Source organism: Corvus hawaiiensis, chromosome 1 (genome assembly GCF_020740725.1).
Source record: "Corvus hawaiiensis isolate bCorHaw1 chromosome 1, bCorHaw1.pri.cur, whole genome shotgun sequence".
Lineage (NCBI taxonomy): Eukaryota > Metazoa > Chordata > Aves > Passeriformes > Corvidae > Corvus > Corvus hawaiiensis.
Window position 1 is genome coordinate 19,367,288 of NC_063213.1, and position 19,810 is coordinate 19,387,097.

Sequence of the window (19,810 nt, forward strand, 5' to 3'; positions counted from 1 at the left end):
TTATTTGTACATAAACCTCTGTGTCTAAATGAAAGATCCAACGTTTGTGTCATCTTCTCAAATGATAAGGTATATAATGGAATTATACATTTGTCCTTGATGATAAAAATAATCTTCAATTTGGGCATGTAACTATGTGCTCAATTAATTCAGGACATGGAACTGTCCCAGCAGGGCTGCAGGCTGGCTTAAACCCATTTATTTTAAACAAACAACAGTGTTTCTGCTAATAATCTTTATTGCTTTGGTTGAAGAACATCTCATCTCTCCTCAGCAAACAGAAGTGACAAAGTTTGAAAAAGCCCTTCCTCTTCCACTATCTAGAGAGCTCTACCTGCAAGGAGAGGGCAGAGTAGTGCCTCAGGGCAGAGCACTGCTTTAGCAACCGATTTTAAGCCATGGTTGACTTCAAATCTAAAATTTAGCTTTGTGGTGAAAGAAAGAAAACCAAATAGGAGTAGGTGGTGAGGAAAGAGCCTCACAGGCTATTCTAATTGAGAATTTCAAGGGTTTTTACCTTTGCTCAAACTCAGATGTGATCCTGGTATAAACCAGCAGAATCACGTAGTTAAAAAGGGTAATACTGACTTCTCCTGCTGAAAATCTGATCTGTAGTGTATTTCCTGTCTTGTCTCTCTTGAAGTTTATTGAACTCATTGGCACTCAGAGAACTAGAGAAAAATAACTTAATAATAGAAACCTTTCTGCCTCCACCTTTAATTTAACAGAAAAAAGCTAGAAGTTTTCTTTTTCGTGGTGTTATGGTCTGATATGTGTCCTGCTGGGAATCTGCCCTGCAGCTTGATAGTACAAACTTTGGCTTTTTAAAACCAGCTGGTGCATCTGGCCTTGCTACTGACCTATCTGTTTGAAGTGTGTGCATATTAGTTGAGGCTAAGCTTTCGTTCACAGCAAATTAACACAGCTCAGAGAGAAATCTCATGCTGTCTTACTGACCCAGGACAGCATTCTGATGGGAAAGCTACCTTTTTCTGGAAGCTAATGGCTGTCTTTCAGCTTATTCCTGTCATATTTCATATTGTTATTCTTGCAAATTAACTGATTCTTTTTCTTGTGTAGATCTTTTACACAAACCTATGAATTCAATTGCATCTTATTTATATTTATAACAGATTTTATTGAAAAATGTTTTGGTTTGTGACATTGGTTCATATTAAATGTATAACTTGAAGTGATTCTTGTTTTCATGAATGACTATTGTCCATATAGTTGATGTCAGCCTTAAATATAATGGACTCTAACACTGGATCAGGAAATAACAACAGTGCAAGGGACAAAAGATGCAAAATGTTCTTGTGCATCTCTCCAGCAATGTGGTGAAATGAATGATTAGAGTCAAAAGTGCCTCATGGACTGTGGGTCTCCTAAGAACTTTGGTTATGCAGCCTTGACTGGCATCTTTCTCTACTCTCTCCCTGTCTTGAAGAAAACCTTGCTTTGCTGATGGAAAGCAACAGTTTGCATCTTGGTGGGGTGTATCGTCTGCTGACATGGGGTTGCTGTCTCATGCATCCCCTAGTTCCTAGAAAGCTGATCTCTCCAGGGCTTGACTAGGACTGGAAAATCACTGCCTCTCTCCAAGAGTTTCTGTGTAGTTTATCTGCCCAGCAAAGCAACAGATCTGCTTTTGATGTACCCTCATAATGCATCAGCTGCCATGGGTTTGGTCATGAGCAATTCTGTCCTGCTCCGCCAGGGAGAGGCTGTAAACCAAGCTACCAGTACACAGCCTCTGCCAAGGCTGAGAGCCAGTGGACAGCTAATGCCTGTTGTGATGTCTTTGCCTTGTGACACCTGTACATAGAAAGAAGCCAGCAAGCATCACTTAATTGCTCTCATCCTCAGTTACAACACCCCAGTCACCTATATTCTAAAGCAGACCATATAAACTGGGAACAGCCACATCTTCTGGAGAAGCAGTTATGGGAAAAAAGGATTTTGCAGTAGGTATTAACAATTTTATTTGAGAAATACAATGTGGTAATGATAAATGTTGTTGTGTGTAAACAAATTGTTCAATTGAACTAATGGTTTAAGTTATTTTTATGGCATTAAGTTTGGTAAGTACTGAAATTACAAAAGTAATCTGGCAAGTCAGTAGAATGTTCCTTTTATTTACAGTGATCTAAAACAAAAACATCTGCTGCTACTGTTCTTGTTCTTTATATGTTCCCTTCTGTGCTGCATGGTTTTTTTTTTGCTTTTTATGGAAACACAGCCTGTGCTGAAGACCATAAAACAACAACTTAATTGCTGTGTTGATATTTTTTTGGATCCCACTGACTTTCTTGGGCAGTTTATGAGCCCAATCAGAACACAGAAATTTGGCACACCATGCTTGTGTGAAATGCTTGGGGACAGGAGAAGGACGGGAAGAAAATGTGGAGCTGATGAAAGAGAGAAGAATCGATTCACCAGCAAAATAAATGTACTAACTGACAAAAAGTGCTTTCTAAATAGTTTGAACCAATTCAAATGACAGCCAAATAGACCAACCTTAGTGTTGATAAATGCTGAGAAAGGAATAATTTTTGTGTAGGAAACCTCTACAAAGTGGGGTAAGTGTACTGAGAGGGGGAAACCTCCATTCCTCCACCCTTGTCTTGGATTTTTAGTTGATTTTGTTCTACAGCCAATAGACAGTACCTCAGGTGAGAGAAACAGGAAACAGGGGAAATTAATTTCTATTTTAATAGCAAGAAATTCAAGACCGAGCTTCCAGGGAGATTACTGCTTTTCACAGGTGGTTGAAGCTGCTTGGCTTGCAGCCCTCATGCCTTATACAATCCAGGGAGCTGCAATTGCCTAAAACATCAAAACACACTGCCAGTCTTTTGGTTTCGTTACAGCTTGGGTTTGATGGCTACTTCACTCTTTTTTTTTTTTTTGGTTGGTTGGTTTTTTGTTTTGTTTAATTTTATTTAGTATTTTCTATATTTGGAATGATGGATAATGACAAGTAGGATATCAATGTGTTAAATCTGTTTGCTAAATTATTACAAATATTTTTTGAACTGCACTATTTACCAGTATTCTTTAGATGATATGTACAGATACTGATATGGGCAATGTAGTTTGTTCTCTCTTTGTGTTACTTTTTGTGAAAACTGAAAGCATTAAAAAGATGTTAGGAATTACATTATTTGATTAATGTAGGGTTAGTACATTTTCAGATTCACTGCTTTCATGTATTGCTAAATAATAAAAGCAAAAGATGTACTTTAAATAAACTGCTAGTATTGTACTTGCAGTTATCACTGGTTTACTTGAGAGTATAAAATTTATCAGATATGTAAACATCCTGATAAGAAAGTACTCTAAGAGAGCTAAAATTCTGAAGAATTTAATTTAGAGAAAACAATTCAAGCCTTGTGTTGACACTTGCTTTTCTAAATGGATGTTTTTCTTAGAATAACAAGGGAAAAAACATTTAAGTTCACAAAATCCTAGTCATATAAGCACAATGAAGGAAAGGAAAATACATGCTAATACATGCTTATCATGAAATTATAAGCTTAAGGATTTATTTTTTGTGAAAGGTTTTGAAAATCTACAGGAATAAATTCTTAAATTATTAGGAATTTATATGAAATTAGGCAGTTTTTGCAATTAACATAATTCTAATGCTACCCAGTCAAGACAGAAAGGTCACTGTTACTCCATCCAAAGGAACAGATGTGTTTCCATATCCTTGATGAATTGTTTCTCAATATTGCATTAATTTGGGCATATGTGTTCCTGAAGGAAATCCACCATAGAATATAATATATCCTAACATATATATTGCTGGCAGTGTTTGTCAATTTTCTTTCTCCATGAAATATATCAGTTTTTGTTGAGAAAAATAGCTCTCCTAAGAACAATAAAACTCTCCATGCTCCATAAATGTTATGGTGAGATTCTTACCTTTTTTTGCAGCTCAGCCTTTGAATCACAACTTGGTACATGGCCTGGAAAATTTACAGGTTGAGATTAAAAAATGTAAAAACACTGTCCTTCTAGGATGGAGTTGGATTAGTGTTAGCACCTCTCCAAAGGGTGTCTTCTGTCTGTTAAGTAGCATAGGCAGTTCTCTGATTTTTATATCTCAAGAGGGCACAGGAGTTTGTGGTTTGGGTGGTGGGATCAATGTGGACACTGAAACTGACTTCAAAGCACATGATGAATTTTTGACAGCTCCAGCATTAAATATCAGTTTAAGATAGTTGAATCTTCTAACTCTTGAGCAGGCAGGTAGTTTTTCACTCACAAATGAGCTTTTTCTTCTGTTTTAAAATAATCTGATGTAGTACTTTAGGGTGTACAGGTCCTAACCTTTCTTCACTAACAGGGAAAGGAAATTAATTTAAGGCACATTCACGTTTTTGCAATATCATGAAATGCTAAAGTTCAGTCTTTAGTCATTTGAAAAATCAAGCAAAAGGATTAAACTTTTATGTGATTACATCTGCAGCACCAGAAGGAACAGTACTTTATCTCACTGAAGCATACGACCTCGAGGACCTCTTTCACTTGTGAGCTTGCTGCTGAGACCTGTGTGTTATACTGCCTGTAAAAATCCTGGGAGGAACATTTCATTTTCTTTGCTGTCAAACCTTTAAGTTATCTAATCGTCCACTTCAAATTTGTCATGTACACAGAGAATTCAAATGTGTTGGAGAAAACATGCAGCCCACAATTTTAGTTGTGTTTAGTGCTATTATGAAGCACTCAGTTTAGAGAGATTTATCTGCATAGGCTACTCCCTCTTTATCTATATGGCTGTGATTTCTACATTGCCAGCAGAAGACAAATCATTAAGATTAAAAAAAACCCCCTTGTCTGTTAGGATGACTGATTTATTTAATGCTAAATCTCATATTTGAATATTCTTATTTACTAAGAACACACTGACATCAAAAACACGTTCATGATTTTTCAATCTGTTTATGGATATTTATTTTCAAGAGAGTTGCACTAGTGCGTTTGCCAGCATTGTGATTTTCACCCAGGGGTACATGTTTTGAAATCAGCAGAGGAGAGAGTGTCTGAATCCCATTAACAGCAAGAAAATAATAGCTAATCGTTATTTAGGTTTGATTACTGTACCCAAGACACAAGCAAAAAAGAATGTCTTTCTGAACATTGAAGAATTTGGGCAGAGCTGACAACAGTGACTCAAAAGCAGCTCCTGGGCTCATTCCAGTAAAGCTTCATTCAGTCACCTGGAGCTTTCACAAGCAGGATTTAAATGGGGGTCCAGCACTTTCTCTGCAACTTTAAGAAATTGAATCTCTTTTACCCATGTGGTAGGTCTGGGTTCTTATCAAATTCTGCCTGAAAGGAATCATAGTTGGTACTACTAACTAAAGAATTGATGCATTGAAATAAAGGCATGTCCCTGGGTGAGCTAGCCAGCCAGTAAACAGTGGGGCTGTGAAGCTTTTATTTGGCTTCACAAGATGCCAAGGTTTACTGCAGCCCAGAGAACAAAATGAGGATCTAGCATTTCTAACCCAAAAGGAAAACAATGGATAAAAAACCAGTCTTATTACTTTGAAAAATAAAGTCTTGAATGCTCTTTATTCAGCAGCATTAAAGAATGGAAAATGGATCTTTTGCTTTGTAGGTCACCTTTAAGACCTCTGTCTGCTAAAGAGAATTTTGCCTTAAGAAATTACAGATCTACTGCATTTTAATGGCTTGTTTTCAAACAAAAGAATTTTTCACTTTGATATCAGTTGGAATGCATTGGCAAAATTGTTACTGGACAAAGACAGCAAGAAGAAACAGAATTAAGCAAAGTTATGGGCTGGAGAAAGCATATAAAGGTTAAAGGTTGTTATGTACGTGAGGAAGATGAGAGGATTGAACTAAGTTTCTTTTTGCCATTTGATGTCTGCCCAGAACTGCATTAGGAGTACTGCCAAAATGGAGTCTTTCAGACAGGCTCCTCTTCTCAGCTTCATGAGTGGGAGGTTTAAGCCTTACTTCCACGACTACTATGGATCAAGGTGTTGAGCCCCAACATATATGCAGGAAGGCACTATGGACAAGTTGGATATTTCACATGGGCTGCTTAACCCCCTTTCCTAAAGCAAGCTCCAAGTTAAGATGCTGCTACATTCATAGCATTTCTTTGTCCTAAAACCCCCTTGGGGGTCAGGGCATAGTGATTTTCTCAGGATCATAGATGAGGAAACAGGTGGATAATCAGGGAATTGCATGGAAATCTCCCAGATCAGTAATGGCCCCTAAATGTAGTTTTTCCTGTCATCTGACTGTATTTATCAGCTATATGTGGCTCTCCAGGGTAGAAACCACCATGTTCATTGTGCTATCAGCAGTGACAAAAGGAAAGGATAACCTTTGAGAAAATCCTTATTCTTCTTAAAACAAAGACAACTCCCTCTTTGCCTTCTGCAAAAAGAAGCTGATAAATATGCCTTTTTGTCCTCTTTCACTCTGCTTATTCAGAAACATGTAGACACTGAATTGATATCTATCTGCAGTCTTTTAATATAACTGTTGAGGGCAAGGAGTAAAAAAGAACAAGGACAAAAAAAGCTTTTTCTTCAGTTGTTCATAACAGTGCCAAAGGCAAGTTCTGCTTCAATAACAAAAGAAACACTTCTGCTGCCTGTTGAAGCAGAAAGAATATATTGCTGAAGAAAATAAATCAATGTAAATTATTTTAAATGTCCTGCATTATATTACTCTAAGTCAGACAAAAAAGGTGAAAATGATGCTGTATGAGGTGGAGAAAGGATGTAGCTAAATGCAGAAAGGCATGAATTATTTAAAAGCTTATGGATGACAGAAGCAATTCAACACAGTTGCAGATGACTTAAGATCTGAGAATTTGCCTTACAAGCTTATATAACATAAAGAGAAGTAGCTGGATACTAACGCAGTAAGGTGATGTGAAATGATAACGAATTAGAAGGAAAAGAATAGCGAGAAACCAGCATCTGTGCACTGTAGTGAACTCCATGCTTCTAGCAAGTCACCACTTTTGCCACAACCTTTTAAGCAGAAGACACTGATGGATCCCAAACTCCAGGCCTCATGAGGCTCTACTAACCTCTGAGTGATATATCTGTAGGACTCCATAGTCCAAGGAAATCCTTCTTGATAGAGGATTTTCAGCTGTAGTGTAGCACTGGACTTTCCCCACTGTGTGTGACCTGCAGTCTTTCCTCATCCCCTCTCTGGCCATTGAAGATGCCATAGACAAGTGGACAAAAGGGGGCTTTGTAATTGGCTGTGGTTTTGCTCCCTCTCAGAGGATAAGGACAAGAACCGCTCTGCTCCATAGCACACTGAATTGTTACTGCTGTTGAATCACTTAGATGCCTTAAGCTACCTGGGATTGTTTCTGCCAGGATGATGCAGTCAGCACGTACAGCAGGTTGAGTGAAGTGAAAAAATTGCTGTGGTAATAAAGTGCCCATAAGGCTGCTGCAAAATCACTCACACAGCAGTTTATAGAGTTAGGGAGCTCTATCCCATGAGGAGGTATGGGAGCTTCCTCATTGCCCCCAAAACACACCTTCAAAGCTACATAATCCAAAATTTTCTTATGTTTATCAAGTTTCAAGTGACTGCAGTACAGCTGCTTAAACAACATGCAGCCTAACTAAAGATGCCAGCTTTGTTATATCTCAGTGTGTAAATAATAAATTGTTAATAAATGGAAGTTTAAACAGTCATGTGTAAGTTAACATGAGTGATGTTACACCATAGCAATTTTAAAGAAAGCCATTGACTGAAACAAATATCATCAGGCAGATCAGAGAAGACTAATTAGAAAGGAGCTCTTGTGTCATACGCCTAACTGATGATAGCAGCAGAAATTATAAAATATAAAAACGACCATAAGATGGCTCAAGGATACTCTACCCAGCAAGCCTATCGCCTGTGCAAAGGCTGTAAGTAAGAATGAAACTCTACTAATAACATGCACTTGTGTGCATATATAAGTTTGATTTTGGTGGGTCTGTTTATCAAGTGAAATAGCGTGAGGAAAGCAGCTGCCCTTAAGTGTAACTAAAACTAAAAAGTTTTGTGGTTTATTTATATCTAAATCACCAGCCTTAATCAGAGGTCATAGGTAATATGCAATCCATAGCTCAATGAGATTTGACCCCGTGACTCAGCTGTAAGGAGTTGCCCTTTGAGAGACCATTTTGTTAGGGAGAATATGATATGATGTTGCCTACATTTGTCTGTCTGCTTTAGATTGTTGCTCAGGGGATACTAAAGATGAGGAATGGCTAGCTTGAACATCACACTGATTTGATTTGTTTTGTTTTCTTCTTCTGAGATGAGCACACTTCTTAACTTCATGTTAAATCATCAAGCATTTGGCTGCAACAGACATTTTTACCAAGCTGTACCTGTGCTATCAGCAATCACGTTAATTGGAGTGCAATAGCAGCATATAATCTGGCAGGCTATAAGCAAGGCTCCCTGAGAGAAGTGTGTGCACATTTCAGATTGTTATCTGCACATTCTGGTTTTGCTTTCTGTACAATAGGGGACTGACTGCACCTCCTGGACTTCCCAGCCTACATCAAGATATATGAATGTGTGGAGCACCTGAGGGAGAAGAAAGGAACAACAGTATAGTGTGAAGAAAATTCCCTGACGTTCTGGAAGAGTTATAAATATATGTGAGAAGGAGATTCAGAAGTAAAATAACCTTGGCTACCATTTTCACACTTGTGTAGGTATTTCCAGAAGAAGAATAGTGATGAGTATGGGAACAATGATGAGCTGAAATGACAAAGTGTCGATAAGCTCCTCAAATTTGGCTTTTTAAAGGTCAGAAAGTTTTTAACATTAGAACGTTGAAGGACTGGAAAATAGTATAGCACACGCTATAAATCTTCTAGCAGACGCCTGAAGAAAGCTATAAAAAAAAATCAGTATTACAACATACATATGATTGAATTTCAATGAATCATCATTTTATAGTGGCCATGACATGAAATCTCCATCTTCCTCTGAAATTGAAGGTTAAGAATGATACGCTGTTTTACATTGCCCTGATGTTTATATAGAATTCTGAAAACAGCATGAAGGAAAGCATAAAAATAAAGCAGACATATTAAAAACCTTGTAAGATAACAGGGAAACCACTGCTCTTTACAGAGAATATTATTTTGTTATTGTTATTTAGTGAACTGGGAAAAATTCTCACATTAAATTACTGTTATCCTGCATTCCATTACTGTAACAATCAAGACTGCCTTTCTTTGGGTGCTGTAGCTTTATATATAACATACCTAAACCATATGTCCGAAGATTTTTAGACTTTAGCCACCTGAGAACTGCAATGTAGAATCACCATGAAATGCTCAGCCTGAACTGTTCACTTACAATAAAAGTGAACAGATAAAAAAGGAGAAGTTATAGTTCTACACATTTGTTAGACTTTATAGACTTAAATGGTCCATTTCATGAATCAGATCATCAGGACATACCAGCTACTTCTGCTTGTCTGAAAATCTTAATAACAGTGTATAATGCTTTTCCTGTCACTTCTATTGTTTTAAGTAAGGCTAGGTCATAATAAGGCCTTGTATGAAAATGACCCCTTCTTATTCAGTGGGTTTGGTTCCATGTTTAGCTCATCTATGTAATATATGTGGTTAAGTAGGATGGGTTTGTAATTATCACTTAGCTCCAGGCAGCACAATTTATCGAGGCAGTAAAAGTGAGTAATCTGGAATGTAGCCCTGCTCACACCTCATCAGCAGATTGTTTCCTGCAGCCCAGCTCCTGGAGGAGTGCTAGATGTGAGCAAATCCATCGAGGGCAATCAAAATGCACAGGTATTACTCAAGGCTGAAAAGGAAAACAACACGCCTGCCCAGACATCTGACATCAGCATTCAGCCTTATGTGACCTGCATTACTGGAGCTGATGTATAGGGAGGAAAACTGCCACACAGAGCTTCAAGGTACAGCAATGATTTTTCTGGGATGATACTTGGTCAAAAATGCAGTTAGGCTGATATCCTATAAACAAAATAATCTTTTTTGGAATTACCATACAAAATAGATGGGTACTAGCACTCTTACCAGAAAGTTTGTATTATGACTCTATATTAGTTCAGGGTTAAAATTTCTAAAGAAAATTTTATTTTCGTTTTTTTGTCAAGCTACTGGTTCAGAGCCTTGGCTGTGTGGATCATCTCATTTAAGTTGGCAACATAACCAATTTAACATAACCATATTAATCCATGGTGTGAGCCAGTTACCAACATGAATTTGGCCTGTTATGCTCTGCACTTTTTGGGAAACAAAGCAGACATATATTTTTTTTTTTAATGTATTTTAAACTAGTAGCTTTAGAAGTTAGTTTCAACTATTTTTTTCCAGAAGCTTTTACTGAGTTCAAGAGCTTACACTGAATTTCCTCCCAGATAAATTTCTTCCCTTGTGTTCCATTTCACTAAAGTGAGAGATTCCATTTTGTGGTAAACTAACTAATTTAGAAATTTATTTAGCTATCTGTAAGTCCCAAAATGAATTCAGCATTTTCGTTGCCCTATTTCTCATTAATCTACAGGCCAGATGCATTATCTCACTTCCAGTTCCAATGAAATGAGAAAGAGGATTACTTTTTTAATTCCCATTTGCCATCAGTGCAGCAGTCCTGGAGCATTAGAAGTCCATCTCTCCATTTATTTTTAGTACTCTGATTATTGCCCACAGTTTGGAAACAACTTCTGCAATACCCAGTGCTGCAATATGGATCTCCATTGAAGTATTAAACAGCCTATCTTGGGCTCAATTACCACTTTGACAAAATTAAATTGACAATGTTGAGTTTGAGTTTTATTTGAGAGCAGTAGAAATAAAGTGACTTTTTGATGCTCAAAACTAGGGAGATCTTATAAGGAAAGACTAGCTCTTTTTTTTTTTTTATGTTGAGATAAAAGAATAGCCCTTTGATTACAATGCTGGGAAGCAGCATTGCTTGAGTTACTAACAATAGAATGCATTGCCAATGCGTCTTGAAAGCCTGGCTCTGTCTGTAGCCAGTACTTCAGGATTCCTCCAAGGGTTGTCCTGTATAGACACCTTGTTACCTTCTGGCACATCTGCAAGAATGAGAATGAAGAATGCCTGGTTTTGCTGTTGTTGAAATTACACTTGGATTTTGAACCTGGTAGGGAATCAGACACTTCTCTTTCCTGGTGTTTCCACCCATATTTTTCCTGTGTTCATTTTACCCTCCCATACTCCCACTTCGACTTGATCACCTAGTTAATCTTGTTCACTCTTCTAGAATCTGGAAGCTCTTGTTAGCAATCCAGAAATAAGGTTGTGTTTTGCAGTTTGTGGTATTGTCCCCATAAAAGCACAGAATAAGAACTTAAGTGCTGGAAATCTCAGGCTTTGCAGTAGAAGCTGTAAAGGACTTGGTTACAGCTGCTCCATGGTAACAGGTGAGCAGATAGGAGCTTCCTTTGCCCATGCTTCAAATCAAATAGATATGATCTAGCTGGGTACATGATGCAGGGCATCTGTGACATTACCAGGGTGAGGTTGTCCTGACTTGTTTTAGAAGCTCACTTAAAAATAAAGATTTAAAAATAAATTACTGTGGTTTCTTTTATGTGTGCATTTTAAATTGTTTCCCTGAGATTTTAAGGCACATCAGGTACAAGAACAACTTACAATTTTTTCTTCACTTGTGTTAATGTCCACTCAGCCCTATTAAGAATCCTAAGGGTGTGTGCATTTTCATGTTGGAAATTTTATCAAACTGAACATTTCTGTCCTAGTTAGCACTGAGAAAAAGAGAAAAGAAACTGGAAATAGGTGGAAAATTCACCTCAATCTCTTTCAACTGCATTTTGTTGTGCTTGCTTTATGCATGGTTGCTCTGCTTCCTGTTGTTCTCTTTTTCCACTGCTATGCCAATAAGGTTGATAATGAAAGCACACCAAGGATCCAAATCTTGCCAAGGTAAATCCTGACTGATGTGAAAGGGAACTGGATTTTGCAGTGCCATTTATCAAGGGGTTTCTGAGGCCAGTGATGAAGTCAGGAGTGCTTCATTGCCAGCAGTCAAACCATCACCACCACCACTAGAAATGGTGTTGTGTGAGAAGAGGACATTTTATGCCTGCTGGCTTGCCATCTCTATTGTGACAAGAGTAGAAGTGGCTAATGGCCTCTGGTGTGCTGTACCCTTGAGGTGATGTGGTGCCATGTGCCTCCTCCTCCTGAAGCCATCCTTTGCCCGCTGATGACCAGCTGCCAGCCTCTCCCATGTTAAAACTTCCTGTGAGCAATTCACCAACTGGCAGTCATTGTGAGGACATGCTCATTTCCAGAGCAACCTGCTCCCTCATCAATTTTTGCTTGGACAGTCATCAGGTCAGAAAATTTCCTTTGTAAGCTGGATCTCTGTTTTCCCTTTTAATGCAATTATATGTACTTCAATGCAGGGAACTTCACTAGTTGCTGACAAGGTTTTCCTGAAAGGGATTGTGTCTCTAAGTCATATATGAGCATGACACAACATTTCATCCTGAATAAAGTTGTGTATTACATTACATAACCCCTTAAAAGAAAAAGAAGAGAGCAACAGCTAAAGCAGCACTTATATCTATGAGCAGTTTTTCACGGTATTATCTCCACTTAGGTTGTAATGCTTCTCTGATAGAGATGCTTAATCTGCTCTTTATTTTCAAGAAAGCCATGCGAATGTCATCCAATAATTCTCATTTCAAATCTACCAGCACACTCTCCCCAGCCCTTTGGCTAATCGCTGTAGTAAATTTTTTTTTTCAGAAATCTTTCCTTTCAGATGTTACGCAGAATTTTTTTTTTTTGGTTTGGTTGGAGTTTTTGTTGGAAATGTTGGACTTCAACAAGACTAACTCCTATGCAGAAGCAGAGGGGAAGCCATCTTGCAGGTTACCACAGCTGATGTATCTGCTCTAAAGGAAGAAAGCAGCAAACAGCCCAGTGTCTAAGCTGGTCTGGGTATTCACGAGTTTCAATACAGTGACCAGGTGTACAATTAATCTCTCCTCTTTCTCTCCAGGTGTGCGTCCCTTTGCCTCCCTAGGAGGTGCTGTTCAGCTGGAGCACCCTGTTTTTGGGCACTTCAGTAACTGATGATTCCTTATTGCTTGCATACCCCAATTTAATATCAGTAGAAGAGAACTAAACCTTTGCCTTCATTCAGCCACTGTGGTCAGTGGGATGATTAATGAAGAAAGATGGTTGCTAGTGTATTTAAATATCACTCACTTTTTTTCCCTCCTCTTTGAACTTTTTTAAAATAATAACTGTAAAAAGGTGCTTATATTTGGGATTTTTACCTGTAAGTTTTTTTAGTATTCACATGCCATTGCTAAATGTTTGCTTAAAATATTTGAAACTTTAGCAGTGAATTTTGTGCTAATGTCAAAAATTAATTAAATATGGAAAATTAAGTTCAAAATATCTAAAATGATTTTACTAAGACTACACAGCACAACAGAGTGGCATCCTGCATGTAATCAACAGGGGAAACACTAATGCTATCAATCCAGTAGACATTCATATATTGAAAGCTAACAAAAAAGGTTTGCCTTTTATTCATATTTTGAGCTGCTGACTATGATTATAGCTTCATGGAAAATGAAAGACAACTTCTCCTTTATTCAGATGAAATGTACTGCCCTCTTTTTAATACTCAGAATCATTCCACAATAATTTTTGTGAAAATATTCAAACGTTAGTAGATCAGGTGAGGAGTATTTCTTTTTTGAGCATGGTTTTATTCATTCTTTTCCCATTACCACACAAAACAATTAACATTCATTTGCAGTACTTCAGCCGAGCTCTCTAAATGCTGTACAACTACTAATATTCACTCCAGGGAGAAAGAAGGAACAAAAACACAAAGCTCAGAGTTTCTCTAAGCCAAAGCATCATTATTCAATGTAGAGACAGGTGACAGAACTTTTACTAAAACAACTGTGTCTATAAACCTTGGGTTATTTATACATTATCTTAGAAGTGGAAAAGCTGACGGATTTCCAGTCTGCAATAGGCAGTGGCTGGAGAGAAGACATGGACTAGGCAAATAAAAACTCCATACATCATTTAGTTCCCAAAGTACAAGGTGACTGTTCTAAACCATTAGAATAGAAAACAGCTAGACTAGCCTCCACACAGCACTTCACGGTTTCAGCAGTGAAGGGTTCATCTGATTTAATTATTGTCTTGCTCAGGATTTCCTGTTCTGCAGCAGGGAGAAAAGTTTGGCTTTTCTTAATGCATATGTGTCTGTATGTTCTTTATTGCTCATGATGCTCATCACAGATACCTCAGCACCCTGCAGGAATGCTTTACCTCTCCTAAGGCACCTAGCAAGTTAGGGAACAGCATGCTGTGATGCAGAGCTTTTCCACATCAGCTCCAGGAGCTAAATTCCTAAGAAAATGTTTCCAAGGAAATGTATACCTAAATCTATATATTGGTGAACTGGATTCCTGAGGATGACAATGATGAAGAATGACAACATAAATGGGCAAGTGTGTCCTATGCCCAGTCTGTTGTGAGTAATAGCAGCTTATGTCTGAAAATCCACATATTACTGATTGTGGGAATCCAGCATCCCTGATTTAACTGTATATTTCAGACAAAGACACAACCTGAAACTGCTTTCTACTTCTACAATTTCCTATGACACCTCTAGACTGGGAAATTTACATCCTTACCAAAATTTTTAAGTATCTGATCTTATCTAAGAGATTGCAATCACTCCCCAGGTTTCTTGTCACGTCTGGTTCCCTCTAGGCAGAAATCTGCAAGCCAAGATAACCCCTGAGCACTTTTGACCTTTCACTGACATGCTCACCTGTACTTCAGGTGAGGAGGACAGAGTTCTGGGAGGAGATCTGTCAGGTCCTCACCTCAGGACGCAAAGTGTGCTGCAGAGATACAGAGTGAAACAACTTGTGTCATCTTTTATGGTAACAGAGTGCTCTTGCTCTGAGAAAGCACTTGAAACTCAAAAGATATGGTTGACAGCCTGGAAAGAGCAGGTGAGTGGGAGGGTGTGCAACCTGTGTGTGCATGGCTGCAGGAGGCCGTCCTGCACAGAGCGAAGGCTGTGCTCACTCCGCAGTGATGACCCCACGGGGTTGCTGAGGAGATCCTTGGCTAGTGCTCAGCACTGACAAGGCAGAGGCTGGCACAAGGTCACTTTCTTTTTATGGAGAGTGCAAATCTTAGCGAGGTGCCACTGCCTCTTTTCTTTCCAAGCAGGAATAGCTCCTGCAGTCCTTCAAGCATCCCCTGCCCTGCCCTCATCCTGCCCACAGCCCATGTTGGAGTGGGGCTGTGGAGGGGTGTCATGGGTTAGCAAAGCATAGTCCCAGAAGTGATGCTCTTGCAAAGGGGTGTTTATAGCTCCTCTATGACCTGACAGAACGTATCAGCTGGCCAGTTTGAATATGGACAAAACAGGGCCGATGGGCCCTGCTTCACCCGCCCCTCTGTCCCCTCCCCCCCCGCCCTGCTGTGGGGGCAGCCAGAGTGCCACAGCTCCCCTTCTCCACTGCGGCCAAAGATTCAGCTGAAGCTGCCCTGCTGTCTGGCAAAGATCATGTGACCAACAGCGATAAGCAAAATTCCAGCTGCAAGGCCTAGGTGAGATTAACCCTTTTAGTGCTGTGAAGAGCTGAAAACCTGAGGGAGGAGAAAGAGGAGATGCTTAAAGCTGAAATTCTGTTGTAAATCTATGATATATCAGAGTATCCTGTTGTAATTTCATGAAGGCATGGAGGGTGGAGCGTTCAACTTGTAAGCAAAAGCACCTGCACTGATATAGGCAGATGCTGAAGCATGTAATTTCATGAGAAGTTTGAACAGGGAGAGATGGAAGCGATGAGGACTTTTGCTCCAAATGGAAAAGGAGAAAACCTCAGTTCCTAGAGATGCTCCCAGAGATAGTCCTAAAGATGAAGGTGAGGAGGACCCTTTGCTCCCAGGGAAGGAGGAGGGCTTCTGCTCTTAGAGATGAATGCTCCCAGAGATGGGTGAAGAGAACTTTTGTTTCTGAATGGCTCAACCTTAAAATTGTAGCCCAGTAGCTCAAGATTGGACCCTCGAAAGCAGTTGTGGGAAAAGCTGCAAGTTGGGGGAAGGGACTCACATGCGAGCAGAGAACCAACCCGGGCGGCTGTCTCGTTGTGATAATTTCTCCATAGCATGGGTAAGAGAGACTCCTCTTCCTGAATGGACTGAACAAGGTTATTATGGAAGAGGTAAACAGACTGAACATCTCAAGGGTTGTCTTTTTACATTGTCAGTGGGAGAAGGGAGAAAGGTGGGGGGAGAAGAAGTTTCTGAAGGTGTGGTATGATTTATTTTTTTTCTTCTTTTCTTTTTCCTTATTTTAGGTCTATTAATAAACTTCTTTATATTCTTTCAAGTTTGGTGCCTGCTTTGCTTTTCTCCTAATTCTTATCTCACAGAAGGTAAAGAGTACTAAGTATTTTGGACCAAACCACTACAAGGGGTCAGGCCCCAGCTGGAAGTAATTTCATCCATTGATAGTACAGCTACACCTAGTTTATGTTTTACAGAGTTGTTTTCAGTCACACTCTGTTTGTAAGCTAGACTGCCAGACTCATCTCTCCAGGATGAGGATTCCTCCTGGAAACAGGTCTTTGTGAAAATGCCCACATATTCATTTTCTTTTGGAAAGCTTCATCTTGTCACTAAAACAGTGGTGAAATCCCAACATCCTCGTAGGTAGGTCAGAGCTGGAAAGTTTGAAGGTGAAAATCTTTAATAAAGGACATCATTGCTGATGCGTAGTCAAATCTGACACTCAGATTATGGTATCTTTTGCTGCTACCCAAACCAAAATTTGACTCTTATTGAAACTGAAAAGACAGGTCTAGTAATAAAACCATCAGTCCAAACAAAGCTAGATGGGAACAAGTAATATTTCTTACTAACAGCTTCTAGATGGCTGGTGAAACATTGTGCCACTCAAGCAGTTAATAAAACAAATTTCTTTCAAGCTAATATTACCAATTAACAAAATAGCTAATTTTTGTTTTTCAAGTAAGAGTTACACCAAAGGAAATAATGCAAACTGCATGGGAAGAATTTAATTAATATTCCTAAACATTATCTTCCCAGAGACCACAGAGAAAACAGGCATCTATATTAATTAATTGGGTAAAATTATCTGCTTAGTTAAATGGATGTAATTAAGAGTAATGTCTTGAGGTATGTCTTTTAAAGTCCTCTTGCTGCTTTAAAAAAAAATATCTGGGAAAAGTTTTCCATTGAAGAGACCAGTAGTTTGTTTGACCAAAATGTCTAAGCAAAAAGTTTCCAAGAGATTCAGCATTTAGCTTGCTAATTCATATGGACAGAATCCAGTCAATAACCGGAAAATTTACCTTCAAATAGTTCTATTAACCAGAACCCACATACAGAGGAAAAATAAAGTGGAGCTTTTTTCAGATAGAGGCTTATTTTGAGTGATACCAAAAGTGGTCATGATGACACCTAAGTCAGAGCTTAAAGGAGTGCAAGAAAGCAAAGCAGTAACAATGTAGAGTTAAGTCAGAGGTGAAGAACCAAAGAATAAAAGAGTAAGGCAGGAGATAGGTATTGAAAAATCTTGCAAGAGAAAGAGAATTGTTTTAAAAAATGTGAAATGTCTTGAGAAAGACTGTGGAGTCAGCATGAGATCCACTAAAATGAGTTGTTCACAGGGGAGCAGCTATTCTAATCAGGAAGGAACTGCATCAGGAGATGAGACTCTGTTCCAGTCAGAAAGATACTTTATTCTACTTGGCATGCTCAGCTGTTTTCTTCTCCATAAAAAATTTTAAAGTCAAGAAAATCACTTAAGATTTTACAATAAACTGGTAGTTAAAGGACAGCTTTATATTTATGATATTATTTAAATCAAGTCAAATCAGCTCACAGACTTGAATATTTTATCAGTGCTCCAGACATAGGAATATTGGTTGCTCTGATAAAATTAAACTGATTTGTTTCTCTCAGTTCTATGCAAGATGGATCTTGCTTTATCATATTTGGCTTCTGATGAAACACTATGGGCACACCGTTCCACCTCAAAATGCTGCCTGTGGCTCAAGCCTTTTTTCCCTAAGGGGTGACATAAACTGTCTATGAGGTGAAATATGGACTCATGTAGATTTAGACAGAAGCCAGTGGTTCTATGAATTTTTAAATTTTTAAATTATTGAGCTGGACATGAAGGAAGACCTCATGTGTTTTCAGTCAGTGCCACTGGCACATAGTATCAATGCTCTCAAGGCTGTACATAAGGTTTCTTGCTGCACCTTTAGAGCATATGGGAAAACTGAAATTCCTTCTCGTCCTCATTTTTCCCTTCTCCGTCTCCTACTCAAGAAAACTCCAACACTCAAACCCAACTTTACCATTACATCCATAAAGAAATTAGTAGCTGGTATCAGTTCTTGAAATCTCTGTCTAAAACATGAGAATTAGGGTTAATGCTACCCTGTTGGTCAGTAACATTTATTTCTGGAGAATTTTAGGCTTCAAGCTTCAAGCAACGCTCTGCAAGAAGGCAGAGGCACATGTGCAAGGATTCCAATGATCTTACTCTGAATAACAGTGCTTGTTGCTGCTCTTTCTACTCACCGGAAGGAATAAATTCCCCAAGATCAAAAATATTGATCTGAGCCAAATTTGTGCTCTATTCCAGCTCCTGTCCTAATGGCTAATACTGTGGTCATAGGCACTATGACTTTGTCCAGCTGAGACATCTTCTAGGTGAATGTCAAATCTTGTCTTTATACAAAGCTTCATTGCTTGGCACCAGAAAATAATAACACAGCCATTGCTTTCTCCACTGTATGCACTCAAAGTTAAAATTCCCTGTGATGATCTGTGAATTGGAACACGATACAACATGGCGTACTCTGAATGCTCTAGTTACCCACCTACTTTGTGAATACCTGCCAGCTCCTGACAACTTCTTGCAGAACCTTGTTTAGAGATTCTATACAAATGAAATGATTTATGTTACAATTTACAGTTTCTTTTGCTTATCCAAGAGGTTCTCTAATAGAACATAGACATATTCTCTTGTTTTCCTTGGAACTCTTTTCACTTTACAGAAAATATCTCTTCCATGCTCACCCCTTCCTTTTTCATTGCTTCCACATTTGGATGGCAAACTAATGGCTTGACTACTCAGATGTCTCAGGTATTCGTGTAGTGAGTTTTTATGGTTTGAACTCTGTTGACCAAGAAAAATGGTGGTTTGCAAAGTCAAATATTCTGTTCAGCTTGTGAAGATTTAATTTGGCTTCCAAAATTTTGTAAAATACAGTGATGTATTATCTTTTCTCCCAGAATTCCAGCACACGTATTAGTTGTAAAGATGAGCTTGATCTGAAGCTAAATTATAATGTTGCATTGAAGTAGGTTGTTACTTTCAAGACATCTATATCATTTGCAGCAGAAGCTGTAGAGAATGAGAAGGGCAATTATAAGAAAAAGAACTGTTTCAGATGGTGTTCTCTGGAAAATTGACTCCCTTCACAGGAATGCTCAGAGCAGAAATAAATCAAGGTATATACATCCCTCAAGTATAATGCTGATGGGTAAGGAAGAAAAGTCCATGAGAAACAAAGTCTTCTGAATAGGCTATGGATGGTATGCAATAAAGTGCAACAAAATTTGAGCAAGGAGGAGAAAAAATATGGAACAGCTGTTTCTTGTGAAGAATCTGTCTTTTCTTACTCCAATACACCATAGGATGCACT

General features: G+C 38.6%; 1 long non-coding RNA gene across 1 annotated transcript in view; it reads left to right on the forward strand.

Annotated features, from left to right (window-relative positions):
- LOC125321988 overlaps positions 1–11,860 on the forward strand; it is a 46,803-nt gene extending 34,943 nt beyond the window's left edge. Inside the window, exon 4 of the long non-coding RNA XR_007201798.1 lies at positions 8,540–11,860. This is a non-coding gene — a long non-coding RNA (uncharacterized LOC125321988). The remainder of the gene's footprint in view (positions 1–8,539) is intronic.
- Positions 11,861–19,810: the final 7,950 nt, after the last annotated feature.